General features: G+C 31.6%; 1 pseudogene; it reads right to left on the bottom strand.

Annotated features, from left to right (window-relative positions):
- Positions 1–3,690: 3,690 nt before the first annotated feature.
- LOC145582289 (dirigent protein 22 pseudogene) lies at positions 3,691–4,446 on the bottom strand (annotated as a pseudogene).
- Positions 4,447–8,946: the final 4,500 nt, after the last annotated feature.

Raw genomic sequence — 8,946 nt, 5'->3', positions numbered from 1 at the left:
TCAATTAGTTAATTAAGGATTTTGTAGAACATAACACCACAAAAATGTCACAATTTTGATTATAACACCAAAAAAAAAAAAAAAAAAAAAAAAAAAAAAAAAAAAAAAAAACCTTTTATTATAACACCACAAAAAAATTCAAAATTTTGATTTCACCACCACCTAACAGATCTTTGGATGGAATCCGTTTAGTGGAACCTGCCGTGTACACGTGTCAGTTGTTTATTGGTTTAGAAAAAAATAAGAAAATAAAAAAAAAAGAAGAATTAAAAAAATCCTAAACCCTAACCCAACCATCAACACCACCGTCGGCTTCCCTACACACCACCACCGGCAAGCCCCACTGCCGCCGAAACACCGCAACATTACGCCACCACCACCGTCGCCAAACGAACCGTCGCCCTATCACAACATGAGATGCCGCAACGGTCTAACCCCGAAATAACCCAGCCAGTACCGAAAATCCGGCAACCCCGATAACGACGACCCTCCCTTACTTTTCACCCACAAAACGGCCGAAATCGACCATGGCAGTCCTCGATTGGTCGATTTCGGCTGCCGATTTCCATGGTCGTTTCAAGGGTTAGGGAAAGGGGCGGTTTGTGCAGCGGCCTAAAGAAGTTTGAAAGGTCGTTTCAAGGGTTAGGGGAAGGGGCGGTTTGGGCTGTTTGTGCGGCGGTTCGGGCTGAAGAAGTTAGGGAAAGGGAATGCCGGCGGCAGCGGCTACTGGGGCATGTGGTGCCATGGTGGGGCTGGTTGGGGTTAGAGGTTATGTTTTTTTTCTTTTCTTTTTATGAATTTATTTATTTTAACCAATAGACATTTGCCACGTGTCTTCTGATGCCCCACTAATGGATTCCATCCAAGAATCCGTTAAGTGGTGGTGAAATCAATTTTATGAGTTTTTTTTGTGGTGTTATAATAAAAGTTTTTTTTTTTTTTTTTTTTTTTTTTAAAACAAAATCGTGACATTTTTGTGGTGTTATTTTCTAAAAAATCCTTAAATTAATATCGAAACTTAGATATCATAAAAGAAAGTTGTAAATTTTAGATATTTAACTTAAAACACTAATCAATTTATAAAAAAAATTTTAGAGAAATTTGTGAAAAAAGGACCTTTTAAGTGGTCGAATTTTTGTAAAAGGACCTTTTAAGAGAAAAGTTGTGAAAGAACCTTTTAAATTGTATTAAGTTTTTAGGGGGTACTTGGATGAGTTTTTTTGGTGGTTAATGCCGAAACTCCGACGTTGACTTTCACGTCTTAAGTCACATGAGTTAAAAAAAATAAAAAAAAAATATTTTTTCCCCCAAATTTCAGAAAGAGAAAGGCGGAAAAATGAAAAGGGTAGTTTGAGAATTGAGGGAAATTTTGGGGGGGGGGGGAGGGAATTATTTTTATAACTCACGTGACTAACACGTATGTGAAAGTCAATAGCGGAGCTCCAGCGTTGATCACCAAGAAAACTCACCCAAGTACCCTTTAAAAACAAAATACAACTTAAAAGGTCCTATTTCACAACTTTTCACTTAGAAGATCCTTTAACAAAAAATCGACCATTTAAAAGGTCATTTTTCACAAAAATTTTTAATTTTTTATTTATTCACTTTCTAGTTAAAATAAACACTAAAAAAAAAAAAGAGTTTGGTATGATGGGTCATAATGGAAAGTGACTCTTGGAGGCATTTCAAACCTCTCACCATGAGCAGCAATTGGTATGCCTCACAAAGTCACAAATGTAAAGTCATTTCATTGGTATGCTCCGCACCACTTTTTCCTCTTCTTTTCTCTCCCTACCAAATCTATCTATACTTATGTACTAAAATAATCTCTATAGTTATCCCATAATTAAACGTGTCATCACCTCATAAAAAAATTTTCCCACAAAAAAAAATTGTTACTTTTTATTTAACTAGTTCAAAACCCGTACTATGCACGATTTTACAATAATATTTTACTGTTTGTTTATTAGAAACTATACAAAACAAATCATTAGATGTAAATAAATAAATAAAAAGTACAATAAATACTGTGATATACCATAAGATTAATCTCAATATCTAAATTACATCTATATCTATATCTATACTTAGTATTTAAAAACACAAACCACAATCTATACTAAGCCACATGTCACCATAATCAATCAATACTAAGCCACATGTCACCATAATCACTCATATGCCACATGTTACCTCTCTTAATCCTTTCTTTTTAAAATCCCATTTATAATGTACCGAGAGGAAAAGAAAGCTCGAATCCAATTAAAGTTAAACTAATTAGTGTTCATTACATTAATAAAATAGTCTTTTCATCTCTTAAACTTAAATATAACTTAAGCCAATGTGTCATTTCATTCCCTACAATATCTATGTATATATACCTTATTAAATTTCACAACAACACCGACACTTTTCAAGAAAAATAATCTAAACAACAACCCGTGCATCGAACGGGTCAAAAGACTATTACAATTAATGTGAGATGGAAGAATTAATAAGATTTTAGTATTCGTAATATAAAAGCTACTCTTTTCTTAATAATAATAATAAAAAAAAAGTACTCACTATTTATGTTATTCTGGTTGATAACCAAAAAAAAAAAAAAAAAAAAAAACCATTTTGATGATATCCTAAATAGTTTTTATAATTTAACGTAACATTTTATGCAATACCACTATATTTTTTAATTTTATTTAAATTATTATTGTTGGATATCACTCCCTAAATATAAGACAAAAACTTCTCCTTTAGATATAGTAACAAATTTATATCAATAACAAAAAAAAAAAGCCAAAATATTTTGGTGGGAACTTTTTTTATATGGTGATGACACGTGTACTACGGGGAAGTCTAGAAGTATAGATTTAGATAGATTGTTGTTGAAAGAAGTCTATTACTATATCTTAGGGAAAAGTTTTGGAATATTTAGGGAATGATACCAAACAATAATAAGTTAAATAAAATTTAAAAATATAGTGTTAAAATAAGAAATGTTACGCAATAATATAAAATACTACTTAGGATATTATCAATAAGTGTTATTATTATTATTATTATTTTGTTATCTCCTTCCATCTCACATTAATTATATTACAAATTTAGACATTAAGATTAATCTTATGTATATCACAATGTTTATTAAACTTTCTTTTTTAAGGTTTTTTAATTCTAATGATTTGTAACATTTCTAATAAACGAATAATGAAATACTATTGTAAAACCCTACATACCACGACTTTTGAACTAGTATTATAATATTTATGAGACAAATTAGCCATTAGTACTTTCTCATGACATTAGTATACTTCATAGTCTCACTATTGAAAAATTATATGTTACATGAGTTGTTAAATTGAAAAGTGTGTTGAGTATCACCTTTGAATATGATAAATAGCTAATTTCGTATTTCAGTACTCAAAGTTATATCTTACCAGTCACCAATGAAGATGGTCTTAGTTCGTCCCTTTGTTCTTTAAATTAACCAATTAGAAGAGTTTGATCTCCATTCTTTGGGTTTGGAAAGAGGATCGTTGATACGTGAATGCTAATTTGAAAAAGTCAGCATTGTCAACAATAATGTATAGACAAACTAGTATATTAGAAAAATAAATATAAATAAAATAAAATAATTACTCTCTTTTTTATAAGTTACCTGATATAAAATTAATTTATACTCGATTTTTGCCCAGTTTAGCTTGATATTTCATTTTATCAGCCACTCTGAATTTAAATATCAAAAGTTCGAATTCGAAATCCGAATAACATGAACAAATTATTCCACATTCAAAGATTAATAAAAGTTTGCAACCACTTGAGTAAAACATATTGTAACCAACTTGAAAAAAAAGGGACTAATTAATGTTGAACATAAACATCATATTCAACAATACTAGCACCACTTTTATCCAACATTGTAATAGTTTTAGCTTGTGCATACCCTGTAGCAAACCTAAACACACCACTTCCACCAACAACACCCATTTCTCGTACTTTACTCATCACTTGATTTCTTCCTAACACACTTATGGTACTTCCATTATATTCACCCTCTACAAATACCAAGTTCATTATCATCAATAATCCCTGCTGCTTAAGGTCTGCAAACCCGTACATTCCTTGCGCGTACCCTATGATTTTTGAGTCTTTTTCGGGTCCTACGGTCAAGGGATCATCGAACATAACAAGCGCGCCAAAACCACTTGGGGTTTTGTCCGTGATAGAGGATTGGGCGATACGTCGCGCGGTCAGGTTAGGCCCTTGGACGTAGTCGTGCCAGTAAAAGTGTAGATGGGTTAAGTGGTGGTGTTTTTTAAGACCCATTTCTTCTTTTGTTATGGATTTTGAGAATGCATGATTTTGTGGTATGAAGAAACTTGGGACTAGTAGGAAAGAAAACAAGGAGAGTTTGGGAATAGACATATTTTGGAAAAGAAAATATATGCTCAATTTTGGTTAGTACGTAAGAAGTAAGTTGTAAGAATATAATGTTGCATATGGTTTATTATATAGAGGATGATCTCGAGGAGTTGGTGAACTTGGCAAAAAAATACATGATAAGTGGTCCATACGGTTTATATGGGGTTGTAAAATTCTTTGGTGGTCCATCCACTGGGGTTAAGCTTAATGGTGTGTATATACCCTTTTTTTTCATTAATTTGAATATGAGAAACTAGTTATGACTACAGACGATCAAATTAGTAAATAAATGGGTGTAACACTGTAACTTATCACTTAAATTTCAATGAAATTGTATTTTATTTTGAAAAGATAACTGTTAGTATATATACTTATATAGGGGCACTATCCATATGTTTTGGATTGAAGGAAATAGAGAAAAAGGAAGGAAAGGAAAGTGGAGAGATGTGACATTTTTTATTTGGATAACAAATGAGAAAGGAAGACAAAAAAAAAAACACTTTCACGCCTCATTTCGCGTATTAAGAAATGTCTCGATTTGCGTGTTTACGTTTTTAATATGAAGAATGAGCATTTACGTTTTTTTTTTTAATTTTTTTTATTTTTGCCAAATATGAGCTCAATTTTCTAGGGAAAAATAGCCCCAAAACCTTTAACAGAACAATTTTCAACACGCAAATCGATAAATAAATATTAATAAGTGGAGATTGGTTCCCACTAAAGGAATTTGTTAACGACGGGATAATGGTAAGATTACTGTATAGAAACTAAATGTATTTTGATGTTACAGTGTGGAAAAAATATAAAAAGGACGGCACAACGTAGAAAAGTAAAATTTAGAGGGTTACTATATAGAAAAACCTAATTTTAAAAAACCAAAGTCTATAATACATAGAGCTGTCATTTCAGATAACCAGGTGCGATTTTGGTCGGGTTAGCGTGGATCAGGTCAACTCAGGTCGGGTCAATTCGGATTAATGTCGTAACCTATGCGGGTCGGGTTCGGGTTGGTCATGCTTGAGTCGGGTCACGTCAAGTCATACAACTCTCGGTTTTGAATTGGGTTTAAGTCGAGTCAATAACAGGTCGGGTTACATTGGGGTCGGGTCAATAATAGGTCTGGTTTAATTCGGGTTTTAACGGGTTAAAATGAGTTAGGGTCATTCTCATGTTCGAGTCGTGTTCGGTTCAAGTCAATAATTTGTGGGTTATAATCAGGTCGGGTCATTTTCAAGTTGGTCATTCTCGGATTCAAGTCGGGTTTGGTTCAAGTCAATAATTTGCGGGTTATAATCAGGTTGGGTCATTTCCAAGCCGCCAAGCCGGGTCATGTTCGGGTCTCAAATATTTGGTTAATTTGAGACTCAGGTTGATTTCAGGTCTGGTCATATCACGTTCGGATACTTTTTTCGGGTCAGTTTTTTAACAATTCATGTATTGACGTTACATTTAATCATTATTAATTTTTGTATTTATTGTTAGAGAAATACTTTCAGATAACTTGATATTCTTAGTAAAAATACTTTAGAAAAGAGTATGTAAGTATATAACTATATATTAATAAGGTGGTCTAAATTAAATTTAAGGTGATTTGAAATTGGGTCAGGTCAATAACAAGTTAGGTTGTTGAGTTCAAAATGGGTCAGGTTCAACTCGGGTTGAATTTGAGTCCGGTCAATAACAGGTCGTGTTGATTTCAGGTCGAGTTTGTAACAAATCGGGTTGAATTTTGGGTCTGGTTAGTAACAGGTCGGGTTAAATTCGGGTTGGGTTAGTAACAAGTCGGGTTGAATTCAGCTCGAGTTAGTAACAGGTCGGGTTAAATTTGGGTTTTGATGGGTTAAAACGGGTTTGGGTTAATAATCTCGGTTCAAGGCAATAATTTACGGATTATATTCAGGTCCGATCATTTGCAGGTCGGTACATTTTCGAGTTTGGGTCTCAAATACTCAGGTTAATTCGGATCTAGGGTTGATTTCAGGTCGGGTTCAGGTCACCATTTTTTCAGGTTCAGACAGGTCGATTAATAAAGACAAGTCGGTTAAATTTTTCGGACTGGGTCACCTTTTGACAGCTTTATTAATACCTTATAAAGTCTAACTTATAGAGTTGACAATCCATTTGACCGTATAAAGTTTGAAAAGTTTTTGATGGGAAATAGTCGTAACTTTAGGAGTCAAAAACCTAACTAGTAACACCAATTGTATTTCCATGAACATTTAAATTGTCTGAATGAAAGAAGTAACATAACTATTCGACTCTAAATAGGTGGTCCAACAAATAAACTCAAACCTTCTTTATTACTAAGGGAGCCTACGCGCGCATTACGAGCAACATAATAAGTTTGTCTAGTGAAGTCATAATAGCTTGTCATGACACTCAAAACTTATTGGGGAGGCTTTTGAACACAGACTATAAATAAATCGTTGACAATCTTACTCTTAAGGAAATAAACGTCCTCATTTCATTTTGAACAAGTTGTAAGCTTTTTGTTGTTACAACATGACTTTTGTTGTGAGTTATATAATACACATCCTTCATCACTTTTAGTTGTAACATTTGAAAATTTACATACACTATTCACATTTATAATGGACTTTTATTTATATGGATTTTTTTGTTGGGCAAATAAATAGTCAAATAGGATTTAATAAAATTCATCTCAATTTATATATATTTTAAATATCTAATCTTTAGATTTTTACATACAGAGCCGTGTCTGGCCCGAGGTAGCCGGGGCGCCCGCCTAGGGCCCCAAAATCCGAAACCCATATACGGAGTACTTTTTTTTTGAAAGGATATACAGAGTACTTAGGCCCTGTTCTTTTGAGGTTCAGAGCAGAGCAGGGGTCAGTAGAGCAGAGCAGATTAAATTTCAGCAGAGCAGAGCAGATTTCAGGATAGCCGAGCAGAGTAGATTTCAACATCATTATTATTATTATTATTATTATTATTATTATTATTATTATTATTATTATTATTATTATTATTATTATTATTATTATTATTATTATTATTATTATTATTATTATTATTATTATTATTATTATTATTATTATTATTACTATTATTGTTTGGGTACTAAAATGGTCATACCTATTTTAGTTTAGGGTAATTCTACCCTTATAAGCCCAAAGGGCATAAAAGGCCCAAAGGCTCTAAATTAGCCAAGTACACTAATATGGTCCATAATTGCCCATATGTATACTATTATATATACCCCTCAAGGGGCCAAAGGTAAAAGGAGGTCACTCTTATCATCTAAGATAACCATACTCCTCCACTCTCTCCCCTAAACTCCTCTCAATATATGCATTGTTTGGCTACTAACTTGGGCGTCGGAGGCTCCGCCCCGGGATCCACCCCCGGGGCTCTGGGTTCATTTTGCAGGTCCATTAAAGGCCCAAATTCAAGGTTCTCGAGCACCCCTTCAAGGCCCGGTTAGCTCATTTTTTGCCGAAAACAACTATTATTATTATTATTATTACTAAATGTAAACCCGAGCGATGCACGGTTCTAGTAATCATTTTATTTAATTTAAAATTGTGTATATTTATGAAAATCATTCATTAAATATATGAATAAAGTTCCTAATATCATAAGATAATTGTTTAATTTTAACACTAAAGTTATCTTTTGTTGTTTTATTTATTTTATGTGACGCTTGAATTTAAAATCCCAAACCTTATTCACTAATTTTGCTTACGTGACAATTTAAATTTTTAATTCAAAAAAGAAATGACAAATCTTGTTTTTTTATTGATCAAAATAAGTCTTTTGCCTATGCGTTTATTTAATATACTCGTTCTGTTTAAAATGTTAGTCTCATTTATAATCGTTTAATTATAAAATATTATGGGAAATTAGTCATATGAGATTTAGTTTTATTCGTCTCGATGAGTACATTATTAAAATCAAACTTTTACAATATTTTCTAGGGAGATATTAAAGATATTTGCGATTAAAAATTTGCATCCATATATGTAAAAAAGATAATTAATACTTAGGTTTTTTTTTTTTATTTTTTTTTTTTAAATTTTTTTAGAGAAGATAATTATTGGTTTTTAAAAATAATTTAAATTTTAATTATTCTTTATTAATTGTTTTTACCTATGTGTCAAAATTCTTAAATCTTATTTGTCACTTTTGCTTAGGTGGCGAGTAAATTTTTTAATTCTACAATAAATTATAAATCTAATTTTTCATTTGACAAAATAATACCTTTTCTTATGTGACGCGCCAAATGCTCCCGAAAAATGCCTACTTTATTTATATATATTAGATGATGATGATGATGATTATTATTATTATTATTATTATTATTATTATTATTATTATTATTATTATTATTATTATTATTATTATTATTATTATTAAGTGCATATACCATTGATTTAGGTGAGTGAGAACATAAATAAATGTGTACCATATTTAACATATGTTAATAGTATAAAGATAAAAGACAACAGTTTACTTATATTCATTTCACAAAAATTTTAAAATAAAATAATTTAATGAGTAATAATGATT

The sequence above is a fragment of the Chenopodium album genome, chromosome 15 (genome assembly GCF_948465745.1).
Source record: "Chenopodium album chromosome 15, dcCheAlbu1.1, whole genome shotgun sequence".
In the NCBI taxonomy this organism is placed as follows: Eukaryota; Viridiplantae; Streptophyta; class Magnoliopsida; order Caryophyllales; family Amaranthaceae; genus Chenopodium; species Chenopodium album.
Note: the sequence above shows the minus strand (reverse complement) of the source record. Positions and strands in the feature narration are given on the sequence as shown.